The following is a 17534-nucleotide window of genomic DNA, read 5'->3' as shown; positions in this document are numbered from 1 at the left end:
ACATTGGCACACATGCACTGGCTCCGAGTCAGTGGCATGCTGTCTGAGAAAAAGGAACAATGGTGAAAAAAGACAGTAGAGCTGTAACTGGGTAAAGTAGGGTGGAGGCAATTCCAGTGCCTGTTCCTCCCAACTTGAGCATGAGGAACATAGCACCACGTGTCAGAGGCTGATGTCAGAAATCTGGACATGGACTGTTTCTTCTGATTATTCTGATGTATGATATGTGCTGTTTCACTATGGGTCTGATCCAGCTTCCACTGAAGTCAATGGAAGTTGGATCAGGTCGGAAGAGGGTTGCAAAGGGTTTCAATGACTGCAAAATGCATGTTTAGTATTTAAATGATCCATGGGAGATATTAGCATTTTGTTTTAGTCAATTTTACCCCATCAAGAAAAAATTAGAAAATGGCATTCTGTTTATAGGCCTAAAAATATTTTTCTATTGTCCTATGCTATGTGCAGTATTCTGTTGAATACCTATAAGAATATCATACAGAAATAATAAGACCATTTGGTTTATAACTATAAAGGACATCTGATGGCAGCAAAATATATTAAATGGTAGTACTGGCTTTTTGCCAGTTGATTCTGAATCCTAAGAAATATGAGAATTCTCTAATTAATGAACAGAGATGGGGAATCAAGGTTTCAGGGTCAATGAGACATGATGATAAGTCAGCAGTGTGTAGGGGTAAAATTAGAATGAGGGTATCTTAGTTTTATCCTTTTAGTGAGAATAGAATTTCTAGCTGCAATAACTAGAGGTTCTACGATTTATCCAATGGTACAAAGGGGTGGAAGGGAGCAGAAAAGAAACAGCCTTCATTATGTAGAAGAAAAGCAAGGAAGGTTATTCACAAAGCAACAGTAGCTTAACACACTATCACATAGGTAGAATATTGTAGTGCTATCTGTGGTGAGTGTTATAGGATAATGAGAACTGTTTGAGTTATACTTTGTGAACAATTTCTTCATCTCAATCAACATTTGTGGAAAATAACAAAATCCTTTGATTTCTGTTCATGAATTGTGTGCAAACTAATCATTTCCCCCCAGTTGTTCAAACTGTTTTCACAAACTGGTTTGTTTCCCACAAATCATTCTTAGCAAGCATTGTTGGACTGGGGTGGCTAGGACCTCCAGAGAAAAGAGTGGTTCAGCATTACTCTAGGCAGTAGTTATTCATGATGTGCCTACCCACACTCCACCACTGCTAGAATGCAGGGAATGGTTACTGTTTTCTTCCCTCAGACAAAGAGGTTGGCAATCCCAATTCGTCTTGTGATTCCCTGGACACAAGACCCAGCTGCCTCGTTTTCATATAGGCCTTATCCAAAGTACATTGAAATCAATGAATGTCTGTCCATTGGCATCAGTGGGATTTGAATCAGGCACACACAGCATGTTTTGGGGGGAAATATGCCCTGCAGGTATGGGATCAGAATCTTGACCTTCTTTTCAAAATCTTCTTTCATTTTTTTTTCTCCATTTTTTCTTTGCATAATATCAATCTGACCATTTAGAATATACCTTAGTTATGGTATACAGGCTAACATTCCTCCAGTTTTTAAATAAATGAAGCTTTAAAAAAAAATGTTGCCAGTATTTCACAAATATCTCTGGGCCTGAATCACTACTGTGTCAGTAAGTAACTCCATTGAACTCAACAAGGCACACTGCCATAAAACTGGAATTAGGCTGTATGCATGCCCTCTCTACTTACCGATAATATTCCTTTTCTCAATAGCTGCAGCATTAAACGTTGATCTGCTTATTGTTCACCTTTAGATAACTGCAACAAAGATGTTTTATTGCCTTTTGAGCATTATATAGTTCTACATGTTAAAACAAAAAAGGCTGCCCTTTTCACTCAGACTCCAAATATTTTTGTGTGTAAGGTTTAAGATAATATATTTACCAGTTCAAAGATGAATCTCTTCTAAGTCTTTTATGGATTTTTTTCTGAATGGGTTATTTCTTTGTTGTAAATTTTCTGTTTTGTGAGATGCAAAGTTTAATACTACATTCACTGAATGCATGTATTGAGGGCATTCTAGATACAGTCAAATGGAGCGTCATCCGCTAAGTAATAAATAATCTTTAAGGTACAAATGCTGCTACCCTTACTCATCTTGGGGAGTATGCTTGTGAGTAAATGCTCCCCAACATGAATGATTAGGATTGCACAGTCTAGCCCTAAATAATCACTAAGGATCCATTCTGACACCCTTACTTCTCTGATGTTGGAGGGTGTTTAGCTTCCATGTGTTGGTTCAGCAGATTATATAGGGCCTAATCCAAAACTCACTGCAGTCATTGGAAAATCTCTCATTAACTTCAGTGGGCATCAGACCCAGAGACAGGCATGATGTGAAATGAAAAATGGGATGGTGTTTATGTGACCATCACTTATTTGCACTGTAGTGTCCAGGAAGTGGATCTCTTGTGTGGACTGGTCACATAAACACCACCCTATACCGGAAACCTACTGACCACTATACTTACCTACATGCCTCCAGCTTCCATCCAGGACACATCACACAATCCATTGTCTACAGCCAAGTCCTAAGATACAACTGAATTTGCTCCAATCCCTCAGACAGAGACACACACCTACAAGATCTTTATCAAGCATTCTTAAAACTACAATACCCACCTGGGGAAGTGAGGAAACAGATTGACAGAGCGAGACGGCTACCCAGAAATCACCTACTACAGGACAGGCCCAACAAGGAAAATAACAGAACACCACTGGCCATCATGTACAGCCCCCAGCTAAAACCTCTCCAGCACATCATCATCAATCTACAACCTATCCTGGAAAACAATCCCTCACTCTCACAGGCCTTGGGAGGCAGGCCAGTCCTTGCTTACAGACAGCCCCCCAACCTGAAGCAAATACTCACGAGCAACTACACACCACACCATAGAAACACTAACCCAGGAACCAATCCCTGTAACAAACCACGTTGCCTACTCTGTCCCCATATCTACTCTAGCGACACCATCAGAGGACCCAATAACATCAGCCATACCATCAGGGGCTCATTCACCTGCACATCTACTAATGTGATATATGCCATCATGTGCCAAGAATGCCCCTCTGCCATGTACATTGGCCAAACCGGACAGTCTATACGTAAAAGAATAAATGGACACATATCAGACATCAAGAATGGTAACATACAAAAGCCAGTAGGAGAACACTTCAATTTCCCTGGACATTCAAGAACAGATTTAAAAGTAGCCATCCTTCAACAAAAAAACTTCAAAAACAGACTTCAAAGAGAAACTGCAGAACTACAATTCACTTGCAAATTTAACACCATTAATTTGGGCTTGAATAAGGACTGGGAATGGCTGGCTCACTACAAAAGCAATTTTCCCTCTCTTGGTATTCACACCTCCTCATCAGTTATTGGGAGTGGACCACATCCACCTTGACTGAATTGGCCCTGTCAACACTGGTTCTCCACTTGTAAGGTAACTCCCTTCTCTTCATGTGTCAGTATATTTATGCCTGCATATGTAATTTTCACTCCATGCATCTGATGAAGTGGGTTTTTTTACCTACGAAAGCTTATGCCCAAATAAATCTGTTATTCTTTAAGGTGCCACTGGACTCCTCATTGTTTTTGTGGATACAGACTAACACGGCTACCCCTCTGATACCTAACATCCCCACTGTTCTTGGGGGTGGGTTTTATAGATTCATAGATTATCAAGCCAGAAGGCACATTGTAATCATCTACTCTGACCCCATGTATAACACAGTCCATAGGACTTCCTGGAATTAATTGCTACTTGAACTAAACATCATATCACTTGCATTTTTCTCCATGCCATTTTTCATTTCACATCGACGCACATCTGACTGGTTCCTTCCTTTTCCACTAATGGTATTTATAATCGATAGTGGGTATCCACCCTCTAGTTGCTATTGTCTGTTTCTAATGTAAATCTTATGAGTACAAATAGATGTTTTGCTGTATTACAACTGGCTCAAGAAACCAAAGCAAACTAAATCATGTGCTTTGAGCATTTGGAGAATCACAGCAGATAGAGATGGAGAAGGAACTATTAGGTCATGGCATCCATCCACCTCCCAATGCCTGATTTTTCCCAGCAGTATATTTCGGCTTTTATATGTAGCTTCTTTTCATTCTAATTAAATCAAAGAGAGAGACAGATTACTATTATATAGCCCAACAAACCTTTGACTTTGAGAAAGTCCTTTTAGATTTATTTTATTGAGTGCACAGAGTGAGGTGAAATATATTTCATTTTTATAAAGAAGTAAAATATTAACAATAAAAAAACTGGGCCAAAGTGGAAATTGCTCTCAAAAAATACTAGCGGAATTGTGGGATATCAGTGTTTGAAAATGGATGATGACATTTTCAAAGATTGTAACCTAGCTTCCTGGAGTAAAACCTCAGTGCAATCAGGCAGATATTATTTACACTGAAAAATATATGGACCATCTACTGAGCTGGTGTAAATCACCATAGCTCCACTGGTTTCACTGATTTACACCAGCTGAGGATCTGGCCCACATATATACATGTGTATAAAGTCTGACCTCCTACATAACACAAGTCATAGAACGTCTCCAAAATAATTCCTGTTTGAACTAGAGCATATATTTTAGAAAAACATCAATCCTGGTTTAAAAATTGATAGAGGGAGATTCTCAAATTAAAGGTCACAAGAATCCTTTTTAATCGAAAGTATTAGGCAACCTAAATAGAATGGTCACTACCAGTTTCCCCTGTCTTATCAGCAGGGCAGGGTTATATATTATATATTTGCAGGGTTCATAAAGGAACTTAAGTTCTAAGTAAATGGCAGGTGGCATTGTGTTTATAAATCTATCTTCTTACTTCAATATCAGGACAATAGAAGAGTAGAGCGAAGAAGTGAAAAGTAAAGAGAGAATGCAGCAAACTGATGACACTGTTCGCCCTGTACTTATTCAACCTGTATTGCTTGCACTTTCCTGATGATCATTTAACATGCAACAGTGACTATATTAAGTATTTTTACCATTCCCTACAAAGTCACCCCTGAGGACGGCACAGCAGCCCCACTAAGCTTCTGTTTCGATGCTTTAAGCTCCATTTTAATTAGCTGGTGGGAATGAATGGAATTATTTTGCCATTCCAGTGTCCCAATTTGACAAACTGGGACTTGGCACTAACTCTTTGGAAGACACTTAGTGCAGCTATATATGGTATATGCTAATGATGCTATTAGTAACACATTGCTGAATGCTAGCATATTAGACCTTATACTCTTATCTAGATGGTTCTTTACAAAAGTAACTTGACTAATAGTGGAGAAAAGTTTTTTTTTTAAGATAAAATTTCTGTGATACTGCTTTATACTGCCAAGGAAAGAGAGAGCAACTTCTATAAAGCAATATTTATTATTAATTAGATAAAGATTTTGCCAGGTATTTTCTTTATCTACAGTCAAGATCACTTAAAAAAGAAAATGATGATGAAATAGGAAAGATCATAGGATGGTGATAAGCCCCCCACTCTCTGTTGTGCTTGTTATGTACTGAGCTTGTTGGGTCCAGCACTGAGCACAGAGTTAAGGCTATACATTTAGTTCAAGCCGTCCCTCAATGAGACTGCTCATGTAGGTCGTGTATTAGGATGTGGCAGTCTGTCCCTGGGAGAATTCAGACAGGACTTGTAATGGAAATCATGACACAATAGGGCCACATTCATCAAAGGGGTAGCGAATAGGTGGTTTTAATTTTTAATGAATAAATGGCATTTCTATGAATTAAAAGTCAAAAGTAGATAAATAAGGCATGACTAGTGATAATTACCAATTTTATATATTTAGAGAAAACTGGTACTTCATAAATATTGAATTGTGCTATGATCTGAAGTATGTCTGTACCAGGGCTCCATAAATAAAGACATTAGTGACTAATCACTAGAATTCATCATTATTTATCTTCTTTCACGTTTTAACCAACTGAAATGCCATTTATTCATCACAACTCAAAACACAAAGAAAAAGTGTTCATTCTTTTGATAAATCTCTTGAGGAGGAGGGAAAATAGCATTTGGATAGTACAATGGTAAAGTGAAAATAAAAGGACCACTCAGCAATGAGAGAATCTTCCAAGGAATCATGGTTTCTGTCTCTGTCTCTCTCTCTGGGTATGACCCTGCTTTTCACATACACCAGTTTTACATCAGTGCATATCTCCATTGACTTCAATGGAGTTACTTCTGTTATCCACCCATAGACGGCAAGAATTAGTCCTCAGGGTCTTTTATAGAGGCATTACAGCAGTCCCCCAGGGTGGTGTCACAGCATCTGCCAACCTATGGCAGGCCTTCTGTGTTAAGAGGGCTACTATTGGTTAATCTCAGAACTGTGAACAAATGCTAAAATTGACCTATCAGCAATAATCAGCATAATGATGTGTTGAGTGGAGACAGGCTTTTTGCTGCTCCACCCCTTGCTGCTGTGAAAATCCTGTCATTGCTCTCTGTTGCTTTAGATTATTGGTTGCATAGAGCATCAATCTCCATGTGATTCTGTCTGTTGGACTGGTGTTCTGCATGGTTGCTGTTACTGGTCTGCACGAACGCAGGTGGAATTTGAAGCAATCGTGTAGGTTTCACATTGTTTGTCTGGGTACTGTAATTATATGGCCCTCGTCACCAGAATGTCTGGACACTGAAGCAATAGGGCAGGTTTTGCATTGCATGGGAACGATCTATTTACTGAATAATCACTGGTTTCTTGGCTCTTCCAATTCATATTGGTTTCACATTATCATAACTTCAGATGATTAGTCCTGGCAACAAGGGCTAGATTCCCATCCATGGGGATAAAATTATGGGGATGGACGGCTGGTTCTTCTGTCCCCAGTGATATGAAGAAGTGAGGATGTGCTAATTAATCATCGACCCATCTTCACAATAGAAGTTTGATTTGTAAGGACATCCAAGCACTATTGGGACAGTGGCTGCCTTGTGCAGTAGATTGCATATAACTTTGGGCTTTGCTTAGTTCTTGGAATGGCTTTGATTTGGCCATGGATTAACATAGATTCAGTGGGGCCTTGATATTAAATGGCCTGGATTAAGCTTGGGACACATTAGGATGCTTTGGACTGGAACATGGAAAGGATAAAAGATGGGTGAAAATTAGCACTGGCTGGTCCTTTCCTCCCTCTTCTGCTGCCAGGACAGGTGCCCTTAGAAGTTATCTTTTTTAAGTAAAAAAAAAAAAATAATGATCATGCTGGCTGCTGTGCCAAAAGATGTTAATTTATTATGCCATTGGCAGGGAACAAAGAAGAATTTTGTTCCCTTTACATTAGAAATTTGGCGGAATACATTTTACAGATGCCCAGAATTATTTGAAGTAGGTAGTGGCTATCCATTATGATTATGTTTACAAGCATAAGTCAGTAGATCATTAGTGTTCTCTAAGCAAACATGCAACAAAATGCCTTGACTTTCATGGACTTGCACTGTGGTTTACATGCTTGGACCCTGACTTTTTATGATTTGCAGTACTTTTGCAGGAGGGGCAATTACAACCATAAAATTAAACTGTGCTTTCACCCATCGGGTAAGTAACGCCAGCGGTGAAAAAGTGACCTTTGACCATTGCATTTTCAGCTATAAAGATATTTTACTCCTGTAACAGTGAGCATCAAAGCATTGTGATACAATACTACTACTATTAAGTGAAAAATGAGGTATTATACAAAGCCATGAAAATGAAAGTAATAATTAAATCTTCATATAACTTTAGGTTGCATTGTAAGAGCTTAGCTGAAAAAAATGTCTTTAACTTATGGCCCGCAGCAATCACATCTGTTATATTTTAGGAACAGAAAACTAATGAGGTGGAATCTGGAGTACTGAGCTTAATTGGGCTTGTTTTGATTAAGTGTATGTGCTGGGAATATTTTACACACTTGTATAAATTGCAAAACAGCTAATGTAAGCCACAAAATTCACAAAACCATTGTGGGTAGCCTTACAAAAATAGAACTGTCTCTGGTAAACAATAAATTGAAAGGGTAAATATCTGAAGTTTTGATTTAAAAATGTATGTACTTTAATTTGCTTAATTAGTGTCCTTCTATGGTTATAAATGCATTTCTCTCTCACACACGCACCCATCTACACAGAAATGAATTTGTGGTGTGGTTATAATAGTACCAGCAAGTATTTGGATATGACTGCATTATTTATGAATGGCAAAGCCGTTAAGAACATTCTGCCAATACAGCCTTTATACAACACCATAACATGATATAATCTGTATATACCAAGTATTTAACAGAGAAGAATATTTATGTCTTAGAGTGTTAGTTTTTTTACAAATGTGATTGAAACTATTTTTTGCATCCCTTCTCCTGCAAAACAAGAATGTATAAGTACCATGTGTCAGAACCTCAGGTGGTATAAATGGACATAACTCCATGGACTGCAATGGAGTTGTGAACTGGTGGATTCTCAGCAACCCCAGGGATTTCAACAAGCTTGGCCCTCTGGCTAAGCCTCAAATCTCACAGCTGCAAATGTCGTCAAGGCATTGCATGCCTGGTGGGCCACAATGACTTGACCGACCACAAAAAGGATGGGTGGAGGGGGGAAAATATCCAAGCAGCTGACTTCGATTAACAAGTCATCTCAGAGGCTGCTGGGAGTGGGGAGGATCTGGGGCTCTCTAAAAACTAGACACCACTTACTCTTCACAAAGGGAACATTCAAGAAGACTGCGATGCTGAAGGAGTGACAAGAGAAAAACTGTTCCTCAAAGGGGCAGGAGGAGGAGAGGCAATCACCTTGGGGAAAACATACTGAGATTGAGGAGAGCTGGGCACAGGCTGGGGCTTGCCTCCCTAGGACACTTTGAACTTGCCTGGATAAACGGGAGTAAAGACTTTTGGTGTAGATGGTGCTAAATTTAAAACCGATATACTCCCTGTTTTAAAACTGTGACATTGTCTCTGGCTTCTCTTCCCGCCCCCATTCCTGCCACCCTTGCCATGGTGGTCAGATCATCCTGGCCCACCAGGCAATGGCTTGGAGACATTTAGAACTCTTGGATTTAGGGATCAGCTGGAGGGCCAAGTCACCTTAGTGATCATCTGCTGAACTCCCTGGCGCTGGTGAGAATCCACCGGTTCACAGGAGATATGCTGATTTACTCCCGCTGAGATCTGGTCCCACGTTTTCACACATACACATTTCAGAAGGTGGTAAAATATAACCACTAATTTTTAAAAGCATTACAAATTATTTTAAATAGGTTTTCTTTGCATATAATTGCCATCACCACTATACTTGTTACCTAATAATCATGTGTGAGTTAATAACTGCTTACTGACTTATACATTACTGAACTTTTAGTTCAGAATATGACTATTACTTAGTAAAGAAGAGGCTCCCTCAAGTTACTAGTTAAATAAACCCTGATATTTTCAGTACCTTGCATGGCTACTCCATTTAACACATTGTGCAAAATTTTATTACCCAAATTAGGACTTATTAGGTAGCAGAATTTTATTACCCAAATTAGGACTTGCTGGAGCTAACCCCTTTACTCTTGCAAAAACATCTCTAATAACCAGAAGTCTGAAGGACATTGGTTTTACATCTCATCCAAAACACAGCATCACTAGTAGCCATAACCACTAGTCACCTATAACATTGTGCCATGTAATTGGTTCAGTAAAGACTCTGAGTGTCACCTTCTATATCATCAACTCCACTCCCGGTAGTATGCTGGGTTTTGCTTAGGCAGTTCCATTCAAGTACTGACCAGGGTATAGAATACAGTTACACTAGGTAGGATGAAAATGTTAAGGGCAAATCATTGCAGCTTCAGGTCATAAGATGATTGCTGGTGTGATCAGGAAGGCATTCCCTCCTTTTATATGAGACATAGTAGCTTTCAGAATTGGTCATTGCTGACAATGGGATAAACCACTACTCTGTTGTGGTATGACAATTCCTTTGTTCTCTAATTTCATTCCCCATCCCCTACCAGAACACAACAAATAAAAACAATACTTTCAGAAACTTTCCACCTCCTGAGGCCAAATAAAATTGGGGTAATGAGAAAATAACTCTTCCCTCTACACTTTCCAGTCCTATCTTCAAACTCTCTCCTTTCAAAGTGTTTTGAATAATAAAAGTATGTTTGTATGAACTGTATTTAATGCTTATAACTTATAGCTTAATGCTTATAATGATTTCCTATAGCTAAATTAATTTCACTGTATTGAGCCTACTAAATACTGCTGCTTTTTAAAGGAGGTTACTCTTGTGAAAGATTGTACTCATCAAGGACTGTCAGTCACCTCATAAAATAAAGGTTATCACTATTATCAGTGGTGAACAATAGCTGGTAACTTCAACTTGTGTAAAAGTTAAGAGACTAATCATTGATGGGTTTTCAGCAGCTATTTTTAAGGGTTTAAGCAATCGTTTAAGGGTTTAAGCAATCGTTAAAGGAAAACATTTTTCAGCTTTAAGATTTACCCCGATTATCTCCTCTGTGTGTGTGTGTGTGTATTTTTTGATCCCGTGTGTGTGTAAGTATAAAATGAATATGGTCCTTACACACACACAGGAGAAAATCAGGGCTAAGCTGAAAAAGTAGTCCTTTATACATATATACATTCCCCCTCTCTCTCTCTGTACGTACAGAGAGAGAGAGAGAGAGAGAGAGATTGAAATTGTCTGTGTCTGGGTATATACATACATGCACACTTAAGATTTCGTCTTTTTTTTTTTAAGACGGAAGCTTGTTTGCTAAATGTTATTTATGAAAGTGAACACCCTGTAACATGATCAGTGGAAATGGAGTCAGCGGGCCCTCTGTTCCCTGGAGGGGCTGTGATTGAGGAGATACTAGGAACAGGATATGCAGGGAGTTAAGCTAGAAGCAATGTAGCCACATGGGCAGACCTGTGCACAGGGTTTAATAAAGTTCTAGGGGTTGAAAGGGCAGGCCCATGGATAATGGAGACAATTTTAAAAGCATATGGGGTGACAGGTTCCTCATAGGAAAGCTACCAGTGGAAGTAGACCCCGCAGTGGAACCTGGGTTCATACCATGAAGAAAAATTTCAGACACTATGTAATCCAGTACACAAGAAGCTTAAAAGTCTGCAGAGCAGGGATATCATAGCACTTGTAGAAGCCAGTAAAGCCTGGATAAGCAGCATGGTAGTGGTAAAGAAGCCATCAGGCAAATTACGCATCTGCATAGACCCAAAGCCACTCAACGGGGCATTGAAAAGATGCCACTACCCACTGCCCACAATTGATGACATCTTGCCAGAACTTTTCCAAGCAAGAATCTTTATGGTCTCTGGTGTGAGAAATGGATTTTGGCACATAAGTCCAGATAAAGAGTCCAGCATGCTGACAACCTTTGCAAAACCACTTGGTTGCTACAGATGTCTGCACAAGTCAATTGGTATAAGCCCAGCACCTGTGATGTTCCAGAGAAGATTCATCCAAGCACTGGAAGGGCTACCTAGGCTGGAAATAATTGCAGATAAAATGTTTATTGTAGGTGAAGGGGGCAATGTCACAAAAGCTAAATGAGATGATGACAGAAAATTATGAGCTTTTCTACAGCAATGTAGGGACAAGAACATTAAACAAAATCCAGAAAAAAATGTGACTCAGAGACTGTGAGGTGACATATATTGGACATCTGCTCACAGCAGAGGGACTGAAAGCAGATCCCAACAAGGTCAAAGTAGTCAGAGACATGCCAGCTCCAGTGGATGTGAAAGAGGTACAGCGCTTCATAGGAACAATATGTTTTATGTCCAAATTCTGTCCACACCTGGCTGCAGTAGTGGAACCTGTACATCAGCTCACAAGACAGGATGTGAAATGGAACTGGGCAGGTCTCCAAGAGCAAGCATTTGACTCACTGAAACAAATGATAATGGATGCACTTGAAGTACTATTAGCCTGGAGAGGCACTGACACTCCAGTTTGATGCATCGGACAAAGGATTAGATCTAGTGCTTTTGCAGGAGGAGCCAGCCATTCATGTAAGAAGAGCCTTGTCAGAGACTGAACATATGTATGCCCAAAAAAGAGCTACTGGCTGTGGTATTTGGAGTGGAGTGATTCCATCAGCACATCTATGGCCATCCAATAATATTGCAATCAGCCCACAAACCCGTTATAGACAATCATATCAAAGCCCTTTCTTAGTGCTCCAAAGAGATTGCAGTGCTTGCTGATGCACCTCTAGTACCACCAGATAGAGCTAAGACATTGTCCAGGATTTTTACTGGGGTTAGCTGACACCCTGAGCAGGAGATATATATTTACACACACAGAGAGAGATAGTAGCAGGGTGGCCAGAGGACAAGTACCAATAGGAACAGGATCATATTTTCAAATGAAAGATGAGCTGTGTCCAGCATGGAATCCTATTTGAGGACAGAGAGCTGTTGTCCCCACCTCACTACTTAAGGATATTATATAAAAATATATGCCCCCAACTTGGGCATTGACAGCTATCTTAGATGGGTTTGAGAGTGTGTTTAATCGCTGAGAATGAATACACAACTCCGCTCCTTGATATAAGGGTTTCACATCTGCCGATCATGTGATAACCACAAGCAGAAAGAGACTGTTATCACATGAGTTGTCCACCTAACCATGGGAAAAGGTGGGAATGGACCTATTTATTTTTATTGAAAAGCAGAACTTGATGACGGTGGACTACCACTCAAACTTTTAGCAGGTCTGTGCCCTGCCTGATGCAAGAAACACATTGAACACCCACTACATGAGATATGGCATTCTGGGACATGGTATTTTCTGAGTATGGACCCTAGTTTGTCTTGGAAGAATTCCAGGAATTTGCATGCAAATGGAAATTTGACCATCACGTCTCCTCCCCAGCATATCCACAGAGTAATGGTAAGGTGGAGTCAGCTGTGAGACAAAAATAACAGGAGTACTTGTGGCACCTTAGGGACTAACAAATTTATTAGAGCATAAGCTTTCGTGGGCTACAACCCACTTCTTCGGATGCATATATTCACTCTATATGCATCCGAAGAAGTGGGTTGTAGCCCACGAAAGCTTATGCTCTAATAAATTTGTTAGTCTCTAAGGTGCCACAAGTACTCCTGTTATTTTTGAGGATACAGACTAACACGGCTGCTACTCTGAAAGCTGTGAGACAGTTACACAAGGCTGGTTCAGACCTCTTGTTAGCATTTTTGGCACACCCAAATACCCCATCACAAGAGTGCCTAAACAGTCCAGCTCAGGTGTTGATTGGACAAATGACCAAAACCCTGTTACCAATGAGGGGAGACCTGTGGCAGCCACAAGGAGGGGGACACCACTGAGAGGAAATGGCCAACAGAAAAAGGAGACATTAGAGTATGACAAGTCAGCCAAGGACCTACTGGCCCTGGAGACTGGCACTCTTGGGAAGACCCAGCCATTACAAAGAGACCATAAGGAGTGGACTAAAGGAGTTGTGAGGGATGCAGTGGCAGCCAGGTAGTAAAAGGTGACTACACAAGAGTGACAAGTGATCTGCAGGAACAGGAGACATGAGCCAACAGAAATAGCTCTCAGAGAGAGTCTACAGGGCTCATTACAGAATGGAGAGATGGAGCTCCATCCAGTGGCCAATCCCTCAGGGAGGGGATTGAGACTCCATAGAGTGTTTATTAGAATCAGAGACAGGTCATAAGGAGATAAAGATAGGTCACTCCTGGTGTGGTTGCCTGATGAGGAGACCAAACTATCTCACAGACAATGTAATCAGTAGAATCTGCAGTAAAGAGAAGACACCAACTCAGCTATGTGCTAGCAACCTCTGGCCAAAGGGACATGGGCTGGGGATCTGGCTATCAATTATTTGTTTTAATGTTTACACTAAAGGATTGGAAAATAAGGAAAATGTATCAGAATCAGTTGAATTGGAGTCAAAGAGCCCAACTGGGAGGAGTGGTAGATACGTTGGAAGGTAGGGATAGGATACAGAGAGACCTAGACAAATTAGAGGATTGGGCCAAAAGAAATCTGATGAGGTTCAACAAGGACAAGCGCAGAGTCCTGCACTTAGGACGGAAGAATCCCATGCACTGCTACAGGCTAGGCAGCAGTTCTGCAGAAAAGGACCTAGGAGTTATAGTGGACGAGAAGCTGGATATGAGTCAACAGTGTGCCCTTGTTGCCAAGAAGGCTAATGACATTTTGGGCTCTATAAGTAGGATCATTACCTGCAGATTGAGGAACATGATCATTCTGCTCTATTCGGCATTGGTGAGGCCTCATCTGGAGTACTGTTTCCAGTTTTGGGTCCCACACTACAAGAAGGATATGGAAAAATTGGAAAGAGTCCAGCGGAGGGCAACAAAAATGATTAGGGGGCTGGAGCACATGACTTATGAGGAAAGGCTGAGGGAACTGGGATTGTTTAGTCTGCAGAAGAGAAGAATGAGGGGGGATTTAATAGCTGCTTTCAACTACCTGAAAGGGGGTTCCAAAGAGGATGAATCTAGACTGCTCTCAGTGGTAGCAGATAACAGAACAAGGAGTAATGGTCTCAAGTTGCAGTGGGGGAGTTAAGGTTGGATATTAGGAAAACCTTGTTCACTAGGAGGGTGGTGAAGCACTGGAATGATCTTCCATGGAGGGGCTGTTGTTAATGGGACTCCAGGGGAATGAAACGGGTAGAGTCAGTCTGGAAGCAACAAAGCTACATGGATAAAGAAGTTCATGGCATTTAATAAAGTTCTACATGTCAAACTTAACCTGCATTTTGCTTTACTCATTGCTAATGAAACACACACAGTAATAAGCAACAGAGAGTCCAGTGACACCTTTAAGACTAACAGATGTATTGGAGCATAAGCTTTCGTGGGTGAATACCCACTTTGTCAGACGCATGTAATGGAAATTTCCAGAGGCAGGTATAAATATGCAGGGAAGAATCAGTCTGGAGATAACGAGGTTAGTTCAATCAGGGAGGGTGAGGTCCTCTGCTAGCAGTTGAGGTGTGAACACCAAAGGAGGAGAAACTGCTTTTGTAGTTGGCTAGCCATTCACAGTCTTTGTTTAATCCTGATCTGATGGTGTCAAATTTGCAAATGAACTGAAGCTCAGCAGTTTCTCTTTGGAGTCTGGTCCTGAAGTTTTTTTGCTGTATTCTCACCAGCAACCACACACCGCACCATAACAACTCTAACTCAGGAACCAATCCATGCAACAAACCTCAATGCCAACTCTGCCCACATATCTACACCAGCAACACCATCACAGGACCTAACCAGATCAGCTACAACATCACCGGTTCATTCACCTGCACGTCCACCAATGTTATATGTGCCGTCATGTGCCAGCAATGCCCCTCTGCTATGTACATTGGCCAAACTGGACTGTCACTACATAAAAGGATAAATGGACACAAGTCAGATATCAGGAATGGCAATATACAAAAACCTGTAGGAGAACACTTCAATCTCGCTGGCCACACAATAGCAGATGTAAAGGTAGCCATCTTACAGCAAAAAAACTTCAGGACCAGACTCCAAAGAGAAACTGCTGAGCTTCAGTTCATTTGCAAATTTGACACCATCAGATCAGGATTAAACAAAGACTGTGAATGGCTAGCCAACTACAAAAAAAGTTTCTCCTCCATTGGTGTTCACACCTCAACTGCTAGCAGAGGACCTCACCCTCCCTGATTGAACTAACCTCGTTATCTCCAGACTGATTCTTGCCTGCGTATTTATACCTGCCTCTGGAAATTTCCATTACATGCATCTGATGAAGTGGGTATTCACCCACGAAAGCTTATGCTCCAATACATCTGTTAGTCTTAAAGGTGCCACAGGACTCTCTGTTGCTTTTTACAGATCCAGACTAACATGACTACCCCTCTGATACTTGACACACAGTAATATCAATTTCAGAACTGGGAGTATGAATACTGAAATATTTGTAAGTCTCTGTGTGGATCTCACTTTTTCTGTTAGCAGACACTGCTTCTGTGGCATGGTGAGTGAGCTTTCATGCTTTAACAGTGGTTCTTAACCTTTTCCTTATGTGGACTCTTCCTTGGAGCCCTGCTGCCATCTAGCTGGGACCTCCCATCCCCTTTAACACTATGGAAAGGTGTAATGGAGCACCTGGCCCACACTGGTCTCTAAGAGGTTAATAGAGCCCCAGGGAGGCTACACAGGAGGCAGCCAATCAGAGAAGAGCTTATAGGAGCAGCCAATCAGGGTCTGGCAGGCCCATATAAGAAGAGCTACAAGGCAGAGCAGCTTTAGTAGCTGCCTGGAGCTCAAGGAGGGAAGGCCAGGCTCCTAGCAGGACGGAGGAGTGCCAGCACTCTGGACAGAGCTGTGCTGCCAGCAGGGACTGAGGAAACTAGAGAGAGCTCCTGGCTAGCTGCTAAAACTGGCATGCCAAGGCCCTGAGATAAGGGCAAAGAAGGTGCCAGAGGCCATGGCGAAGTAGCCCAGGGAAATTAACTGAAGAATTGGAGGGGACGCAGCAAGTGGTGGCCATTTACAGGGTCCCTGGGCCAGGACCCAGAGTAGTGGGTGGGCCTGATCTCCCCCACCCCCAATTGCCACTGAGAAAGTGGCTGGACTGAGGGACTGTGATACTGTCCCTTGGAATGGGGGAGCACAGACTGTGGCACAGCCAGAGGGCTGTGTCCTGAAGAGGATGCTGTGGTTCTTGGAGTGATGTGGGTCCTGGAGCAAAAGTGATGGTGACAAGAAATCACCAGAAGAGGGTGCACTGGCAAGCAGAACTAATCCTCAGGACAGCCAGCAGGCGGTGCTGCAGTGGTGAGTGAACCCCATCACAAAAGGACAGAGTGGTTTAGAACTAGGGTGGCCAGATGTCCCAGTTTTATTGGGACAATCCTGATATTCAGGGTTTTTTCTTATATAGGCGCCTATTACCCCCCACCCCCTGTCCCGATTTTTCATACTTGCTATGTGGTCACCCTATTTAGAACTCATGCACTATAAAACCTTCTGGAGCTCCATCTTCCTTTTGAACTGCCAAACTATAGAGTATCAGCAGCAATCCTAGTTTTCTTTGAAAAAAAAAAAGAAAATTCTCTGATAATAAAACATAAAAATCTGTGTTTTTCCTCAATTAAAATAAAACACTAAACTTTAGTTTCCCTAGTCACAATATATATAGGCATCAGTTGAACACAATGTTTTATTGATATACAAGTAGAACCCTATTTATCTGAGCCTCCATTATCCAGGTCTCTGTATTAACCGAACCACCAGCCACCCAGGGGCTGACAGTGGGGCTGACTCCCTGAGCTCCTCCTCCCCTGAAAATAAGGGATAGAAAACTCTGCCAATTCTCCTGATCGTCTGAATTTTTGATGATCCAATCTGGCCCTGGTCCCAATTAAATTGGATAAATGGGGTTCCACTGTAAATTTAAAGCACATTCAAAAAGCAACCACAAGAGGGGGAGGTTGCGCACATT

The sequence above is a fragment of the Emys orbicularis genome, chromosome 3 (assembly GCF_028017835.1).
Source record: "Emys orbicularis isolate rEmyOrb1 chromosome 3, rEmyOrb1.hap1, whole genome shotgun sequence".
Taxonomy (NCBI): domain Eukaryota; kingdom Metazoa; phylum Chordata; order Testudines; family Emydidae; genus Emys; species Emys orbicularis.
Note: the sequence above shows the minus strand (reverse complement) of the source record.